We start from the raw sequence: 9,524 nt of genomic DNA, 5'->3' as shown, positions 1-9,524 counted from the left end.
ATATGCAGCTTTACATTTGGAACTATATGCAAAGGTATTAAATAATAATGATTAAATTTTTTGTACTGCTGAGACTACATAATTCTGATAGGGACTGTGAAGCACTCCACAGTCCAATAAATTGTCATTTCACATCTAAAAAGCTTAGAGGTGCTGCAGAACCACTTAAGCACTTAACCAGCTCCTCCCTCAAAGGAATACAAACATCTGTATTAGAGTGTAGTTACATGATTCATTGTCATGTCTTCAGACAGAAAAGCCAGTTTAAGATGTTCCCATGCATTTCCTCCCTGACCCCAGCCATTCCTTGCTTCCTTGAAGCTGCTCCCTGAAATAAGCCAATTATAGAAAACCCTTGCAAAAAAAAAAAAAAAAAAACCACCTTTGGTGCTTTGGTATTTTACCTACACTTAAATGCTTCTCTCTACTTGTGATCACAGAAGAAAGAGTTACAAGTATCTACTTATTATTGGAAAGAAGATATTTTTCTCTTAAAACATATGTGGTGATGACATCTATAAAGTAATCCAGAGGAAATTGTCTGGGCCACAATGACAAAAAAAAAAATCCATGAAATTCTGGTCTAGTCATCAGGAAGCTCTCAGAGAGACAGTTTACATTCCATTTGCTTTTCCCAAGACTGCTTACCTTGTAGCTGTACATATAATGCAATAAGAAGTGAAAAGTTTTGTGAAGCAGGAAAAAAAACACCAAACCACATTTCTTATAAGAACTATTCTCCAGACTGGTGGTTAAAACAACTCCTGAAAGTAGAGAGGCATATTTGCATTCCCACCACTGAGAAAACTACTACATGCCCAAAGCCATAACACAACAGGCAAGTCACAGAATCAGAATCATTTAAGTTGCAAACGACCTCCAGGATCATCATGTTTAACCTTTGACCAATCACCACCTTGTCAACTAGACCAGAGCACTAAGTGCCACATCCAGTTACTTCTTGAACACTCACCACCTCTCTGGTGGTGTTAAATGGTCCAACGCTCTACAACCTTTTCCATGAAGAAATTCCTTCTGAAGCCTCACATTAACCCCTGATTATGCAGCTTGAGGTTATTTCCTCTTGTCCTGCCACTTTTTGCTTGGGAGAAGAGGCCAACTCCCACATGGCTAAACCCTCCTTCCCAGGAGTCCTAGAGAGCAATAAGGTTTGCCCCAGCTTCCTTTTCTCCAGGCTAAACAACCCCACTCCCTCAGCCACTCCTTACAAGACTTGTCCTCCAGACCCTTCACCAGCTCCGTTGCCTTTCTCTGGACATGCTCCAGCCCCTCAGTGTCCCTTGTGTTGTGAGAAGACTGGATCTGGACACAGCACGTGAGGTGCAGCCTCACCAGTCCTCCCCAGCAAAGGGGGACAGTCCCTGCCCTGCTCCTGCTGGCCACACTACTGCTGATACAGGCCAGGATGCCATTGCCTTCTTGGCCACCTGGGCACAGCTGACTTACGTTCAGATGCTGGCAACCAGCACTTCCAGGTTCTTTTCCTCTGGGCAGCTTCCCAGCCGGTCTGCCCCAGCCTGTAGCGCCGCAGGGCATCATTGTGACCCTACGGCATAACCTGGCACTTGGCCTTAGTGAATTTTGGACAATTGGCCCATGACCCAGTCTGTTCAGATCCCTCTGTATCCCAGATACCTATCCCCCAGCAGATCAATATCCCCTCACAAATCAGTGTCACCCAATGCCCTCATCCAGATAGATACAGGCCAGGCCAGGCCTCAGCAGAGACACCACTGGTGACTGGCTGAAAGCTGGATGTAGCACCAGTCCAATCTGTGGGATGCCAACTTTTTCCCAGGAGAATGCTGTGGAAGACAATATCAAAGGCTTTGCTGAAGTCCAGGTGGACAACATCCACAGCCTTTCCCTCATGTAATCCAGCCATCAGTCTTGCTTCACCAGTGCAGTAAGTGGGCTCCGAGGACATCTATCAGACCAGTCCCCAAGGAAACGTGTGTAAATAAGCTGGTTGGTTGTGGATACTGACAGGGTGATAAGCTTCTCAGTACTGGTTAGAGCTGGACAAAAAGAGATGTTCACGTTTATGGAGCTTTAGATTATATGAATTTATATTTTAATATTTCTTTTGAATTCTGGTGGCTCTTGAGAGACAGCTTTGTGCTTAGGCATCCTTATTTCAGTTGATCGAAATTTTGTTCCAACTACAGTCACAATGTATAATTAAAAGTAAAAATAATTATAACATTATAATGTGTACTATCAAATTAATTTTGCACTAACTGCATGCTAGTCTCACAAATGGAACTAGATTTGTTTTCATTCTTTGTCACTTATTTGGCAAATTTACAGATATCTCTGAAACATTAAATGGGTCAGATTTAACAAAAACAACAGTTTGCCAGCTGCTGCCGGCTGCTGGATGTTGGGGTGCTAAAATCTTCAAACTACTGACAGACATTCAGTCTATTTGGACAGATTTGGTCTAGCCCAAATCAGAGCATGCAGACTATACACTGTAGGGTCACACTGGCTGCAAAGGAGTAACACCTGTCCAGAGCACATACTAGGATAGGGGCAGAAAGAATATCAGTTAAGGAGACAAGATAATGCATGAATGAGTCACGGGAATTTAGGCAAGAAAAGAAGAGTGTTTAGTCTGTTTAGATAATATTTGTCAACTTTTGTCAGGTCGCTGTAATATCAGAAAAAGCTTTTTTTCACCAGAACATACTTATTCAGACAGACAAAAATAATGCATCATAGTACTGTCATAAAAATAAATGAAAATTCAAATACATCCTTTTCTTTTATTTTGTGGTGATTTTTAACATGAAAAGTTTTATCATTTTCAAGGAAGTTATAAAACCAACTTTTGCTGACTGTCTTAAAAGAATTTTCTTGCCCCTTTTGTGTTACCATAATTCATCACCTTCATTTTGATGTGCAAAACATTTCCCACAGCTGCAGAAACACTGGAAACACTTGTTTTCAAGTTCCTGAAGGTATTTTTAAAAAAGTATATCTCAGACTCTCTTTTCAGAGAGAAAAGATCTTGAATAGAAGAGATTATCCCAAAATATATTTGTTTCTTGGTCAGAAAGTAACCCATCTTGCTCAGTCAAAATATTCAAATAAATGAATGGATGCCTCTAAATGGTGCTGATGTGATTAAATCTACATTCTGCTGCATAGAAAGACAAGCATTATATTCTTAACAGATGTAGTGTTGGAATGGTTTTATATTCTTGGGAGAAATTGCAGAGTATGATTTATCACCCTGACTCAAGTGAAATGATACTGAATGGAGTGCTGTCAGTGATGAATTTCAATTTCAGCTGATGGAAATTTTCTAAAGAAAGCAAAAGATGGTATCATTTCACTATTTAGCAGTTTGGAAAAGCAGGCTGGAGTGCTGAAACCTGCCATAACTTCTATAACTCGTGGTCTTCTACTATCTACTTTAAGCAAGGGAATTACACAGTGTAGATTATGCGACCTGAGGCTACAGGCTGTAATTTTCACCATCTCTGGGGAAGGATTTAAATATGTGTATAACTTTATACAGACACAATTTTTCTAAATGATATAGCACTGCTATACAGAAGCAGTCAAAGCTAGATGTTTTCAAAACCTTGCAACTTGAAATCTACATTTCCAACATACTGGGTCTGAATCTCTCTGGCACAAGAAAAAGATAACCAAAGGATAATTTTCAATGAGATATTTCAGTGGAGAAATATATCAAAGTCTGTGATACTTTACATAACCTGTCAGGCTTTAAAATATTCACATACTTATATCAGTGAAATAACTTCTATGGGGACTTGAGGTCTTTACTTTTTATACCAGATCAGCAGCAAATAAAGAAGCAAACCTTGTTCACATTACTGTAATGTCTCTCAAACACTTTAAAACTTAACTACTTTTTAACTAAAGGAGAATAAGTAATTTCCCAATAGCAAATATTTAAACATTTTCCCTCTCTCCCTCCCCCTTTTTTTTTTTTTGACATTTTAACATTAATTTTTGAGGGGGTTAAGTTCTAGTCAGTATTGCATTAACTGTTGCTCTAACAAGTGTTAATGCAGTTCCTGCCTTTCCTCTAAAGAGCTATAAAAACACAGTACTTTTAAAATTTAGGTAAGGCCATAAATCTTGGCCCCAGGTGTTCCTGAATCACTCCATAATCTGAAATGAAAACTAGTCTTGACCAACTCTGAATAAAGTTTGAAGGCAGCATAGATTTGTACTAAGTTAAACTACCTGAAGAATGCATATGTAAAACAAACCAAAACTTACTGACATATTTACTTTTGGGAAGGCATGTTAAATGAACTTTAATACCAGATTTGAAAATCCAGCTGCAAAATGGGTATGCAAACATGATTAATGAGTGTTGAACACCATCCAGATCACATACTTACTTGTAAGAACTACAGGAAGCAAGTAAAGTTTCCACCCTTAAGTAACAGCTAAATTTAAGTTAGAATTTCAGTTACTCTTCCATTTTAAGCCAGTAGTTATTCTATATCAGAAAAATATATTCATATATCAGAAAAACCTGCTTTGTGGGAGAATAAAACAGTTTAGTACAAGAAACATAAGCAACAACCTTTTCAAATATCATTCCTGAGTGCAGAGTGCACAACTTCTTCACTGCCAACCCTAACACAAATCCTTCTGAGTCTTTACCCACTAATCATGTTTCTCCTTTCAAGGAATTTCTGAATGTCTCCCCTATCCCCCAACTACCACTACCACTCACTAGAAAATCCTTCCTCATTATACTGACTGATTGCTTCAATTAGTGAGCAACTCAGTCACTTACATTATGTTCTATGTTTCAATTCCAGGAAAGTAAACCTTCACTGATATACTTCAGGTTTACTTAATTAGAAGGAAAATTAACTTAAATGCTCTACAGAAATGGTGCTGTGTTAGACTTCCTGAATAATGCTGATAAACTGTTTGCCAAGACCTTCCTTGATCAGAGATTGCCTTCTCTGGTTGACAAGAAGCTCAACATGACCCAGACTATGTGCACTGCAGCCCAGAAAGGCAAACACACCCTGGCTTGCGTCAGAAGCACTGGGACCACCAAGCTGAGGGAGGCGATTGTGCCCCTCTGCTCTGCTATGGTGACACCCCACCTAGAATGCTGCATCCAGCTCTGGGATCCCAAAATAAGGACATGGATTTGTTGGAGCAAGTACAGTGGAGATCGCAAGGTTGCTCAGTGGGCAGGAGCACCTTTCCTATGGAGACAGGCTGAGAGAGTTAGGGTTGGTCAGTCTGGAGAAGAGGAGGCTCTGAGGAGACCCTAGAGCAGCCTTCCAGTACCTGAAGGGGGCCTTCAAGAAAGCTGGAGAAGGACTTTTTACAAGGGCATGTAGTGACAGGACAAGGTGGAATGGCTACAAATTCGAAAAGGGCAGGTTTAGACTAGATGTTAGGAAGGAATTCTTCACTCTAAGGGTGGTGAGACACTGGCACAAGTTTCCCAGAGAAGCTGTGGATGCCCCATCCCTGCAAGGTCAGGCTGGATGGGGCTTTGAGAATCCTGGTCTAGTGGAAGGTGTCCCTGTCCATGGCAGGTGGGCTGGATCTAGATGATCTTTAAGGTCCCTCAGGATTTCTATCTACATGGTTGAGAAATTAAGAATTCTCTTTGTATATACTCACTTTTCATAAGAAATCCTGCCTTGTGATATCACAAGAGAGATTCACTCCTTACGCATTTGGCAATTTAAATTGTTCTCAAGAGTCTCTCAATAGTGCTTGAAACAAAGAAGCAGGGATCTTTACAAAAATGCTACAAGAGAAAACACAGATTTTTTTTTTTCAAGATAAGAAATCCATAAAATTCAAATTTGAATAAAAAATGAACAAGTGTAAAATGTCTTCTGGTTCAGCAATAGTTTCAACAACCAGGTATTTGGTTTAAAATTTTTTAACAGTAGCACCTCTTAATAGAAGAAAATAAATGAGACAAAGATCATGTTTTCTGTGGGACTCTGACTTTATTATTTCCCAAGACAACTCTAAGATTCAGGTTACTATTAGAAGAATATCAGTAATTATAAGGTGTCATCCATCATGCTCTATAAACTCTTAATGGCCTTTCTTATTCTTTTTCCAAGTAAATAAACTCAAGTTCAATTTCCAAGTAAATTTCAAGTCAAGAGTAGCAATTAAACTCTGTGTTGAGGCAACAATGATTATCCACGGTGTTGCTAAAAACAGCCCTTCACGTTACCCATTCTGCCCTATTTGGAAATGCAATGTGAAGCCTTATTTCTCAGCTTTCAGACAAACCTGAGCTTTGAAAGACTTATAGAAGTATCTGAGTACCTAAAAAGGTGGGGAATCTAGAGGAAATAAACCCATCCTGTAACAAAAGAATGTGCACATTAAAGCCGAGGAAGAAGTCGCAGGGAATATAATGGAATGGTCAGTGGAATATTGACCATTTTAGAAAAGGAAGGAAATGGGTTCTGCTGGCTCACTACAGTACATGGACATGGAAAGGAGATCAGAAGGCTTCTACTTATCTCAAAATTATTAAATACTTAATTGCTTTGCAAGTAAAAACTAGCATTTTCAATTTGAACAGTTTTAAAAAAGGCACAATACAAAATTCTAATAATGTAAAGATAAATAGCAAGGCCTAATAAAGAAGATTGCATAAATAAGGTTGGACAGATTATTTCTAGTAAATTTTATTGTCACAAATGTGGCCTACCAATATATCAAAGAAGTGCTGAAGCTTTGTCTAAGCAAAAGCAGTTTGGACCAGGTGTCCCTCATTATGGATTTCTAGCTTAGCTGAGGGTTAGACCTCAAGTCTCTGCTGACAGATGTTTGAGTAATACTTTATTTGGTTGCTTTGCAAGAAAGGACTTAAATGATTGCCTTTGATGACAGGAATCTTAACATTAACTAGAATTTGCAGTGGTACCTGTTTCTCACAGGTCATCTGATGCAATTTTAGCTATGTGAGGAGCTTTGAATCTTCCTCAATTTCATCAAACCTTTCTGTGTGGCCCTAAGGTCTCAGGCAGAAAAGTTGTTAAAGCTTAGTACCAGAAAGAGCTCCAGAAACCCAAAGAAAGAGGAAAACAATTCATGAAGTCTTTCATACTAAACAGACACCGTGGTTAAGTGAGCTGAGCGGTCAGTTTAAGGTGTTTATCTTTGTAATGGAAGTCTAAATGTAACATCATTACCTCCAAGTTAAAGTTGTTATTAAGTACCAAGTAATAAGTTATGTTACACTGCTGACAGTATGAAATTCAATTCCCTTTGAAGGATGCTGCAGTCAGTTTAAAGTTGTGCTGCAATTATGTGATAGCTATGTTCATTCCCTAGAGTCCATCCATTTTTTCTGTGACAAATGCGTAATTTTCTTAAAGTTATATAAACATTAGGTATACAATGCTTAATTGTTCTTAAAGGACTCAAAAGGAGAAGCAGAACTCTTCTTCAACATCTTCCTTTGAATGGGATTTTTAGGTGAGAACTTCCTTTTAATATTATTCTTCCAATATTCTCCATTACAGATCACATTCCAAAGAGAACCCAATGTTTGACCTAAGGAAGGTAAAAAAAGAAAGGGAAAAGATAAAACTGGTTTGCTTGGATAAATCAGGAGGAACAAGTAAAGAAAGAGAAATATGTGGATATAGAAGTCTGTGACTTCAAAGAGGTTCTGATGATCATAGACATTTCTGAATTTGGGGAATTTTCATTCAGACAGTTCTCTGAAATTTCTAGAAATTTCTCTGAAATTTATATTTTGTTAAGGGTCAGAGAAGAAAAAGCTGAAGAAAACTTATAAGAGTCTGTTAGGACAAAGATTTAATGTGTACTGCTCCTACTGTTATAAAGTAGAAATAGCAGATCTAAATCTACTCACAAATGTTCTGGAAAGGATGGTTATCTTGTGATATGTGTTTTGGCTAACATTCAGGCTGTTAAGATCATAAATGCTAAAAAATATTTACTGAAAATACTGAGTGAAAAAATAATTTGCTGAAATAGTTCCATGCTGACAAACATTAAACAAGATATATGACAAACCTAACTTTGCAATGAGTTCTAAGTAGAGTCTCCCTATGCAAAAGTGAGATACTGGATGCACAGTATCTCACTGCACAGAGGCAAAATAGCCCCCTTGGAAAATATCAGAGACATTATATTTTGCTTTGAAGAATCTAAGTTTCAAACAGGAAACAGGAGACAAGAATGTATTTGTATGATTTATACAGAATCTCAAGCTAACGTCTACCTATGCAAATAACACTGGAAATACTCAGGTTCCTTTCCTATTGATCTGTTTCTGTACTGCAAACATTGTTCTCACAGTTGAAGTTTACTGTTTATGTATTTTGTCTACTGTTTCCCTCCAATCATGCAAATTATACAAATGTAGTCACAATGTTACTACTCTGATTATCTACAGCTTCCATGGAATATTTCCCTGATTTACCTTTTCTGGACCATGACTTCTCTCATGGTTCACATTCTGCAAGAGCCTGCACAATGTCCCCTGCAGTCATTTTTGAAAAATTATCCTAATTGATACAGAATCTCTACCAATAGAATAGAATGAGGTAACACGAACAAAACTTTTGTCATGGTACCTGACTGAACCTGTTAATTTATTCTCTCCCTTTTTCCTACATTCACTGGAACACAAAACCTACCACAACAATAGCTGTGTCTTTCTGAAATTTAAGGCATAAAAGAAAGTATCAGCAAGTAAAATAGTCACAGATTGACCTGACACAGTAATAAACACCAATAACAATTTCTTCTTTACTGAAGGAGAGAAAATTTTCTCAAGGGCAATGCTATTCAAACAAAGATAATACAAGGACTTGGAGTAACAGCTATGTTAAAAGCCATATTACAATAATACAGCCAAAAAGGTATTTCTGACATTTCTAAAAGCTCCTGCTTTGGGATTTTTTTTATTTTTATTTCACATAATCACAAAATGAATTATTTTTATACTAGAGTATGGGCAGTGTTGATCTTTTTCTTTTTCAACAAAAAACAAACATTTGAAGATAAAACCAGAAAGGAGAATCATCTTTAGCGCTGTTAGCAGAAGCAATGAGCTTGCTCTTCTCTCTTTCCTAGATATGTAATCCAGACATTAAACTGAAGAAGTTTCTGAAACAGAAAAGCATAGCTTCAGTTTGTAAAGAAGGAAAAGATTAGCAGGCCAGATATAAGGAAGGGAAATGAAAAGGGAGTAAAACTCCCTTTCAGCTACAAAACCAGTTCTAAATGAACATACAATAAGGACTAAATGGCATACATGCTAATAATAGCAAGAGAGCTGAAATCATGTACAATCATGCATTTCTCACTGACATAAAGAAAATCTTGCCTAGCAAGGGAGTAGATATACATTCAGAGATGCAATAAATGTAACCCAGAAATTTCTGTGGAGATTTTAAGACCATATTCTTAGATATCTTTTCTTAGACATTGTAAAATATTAAATTTGAGGGATTATATCTGAAACATAGACT

This window comes from Poecile atricapillus, chromosome 4 (genome assembly GCF_030490865.1).
Source record: "Poecile atricapillus isolate bPoeAtr1 chromosome 4, bPoeAtr1.hap1, whole genome shotgun sequence".
In the NCBI taxonomy this organism is placed as follows: Eukaryota; Metazoa; Chordata; class Aves; order Passeriformes; family Paridae; genus Poecile; species Poecile atricapillus.
Note: the sequence above shows the minus strand (reverse complement) of the source record.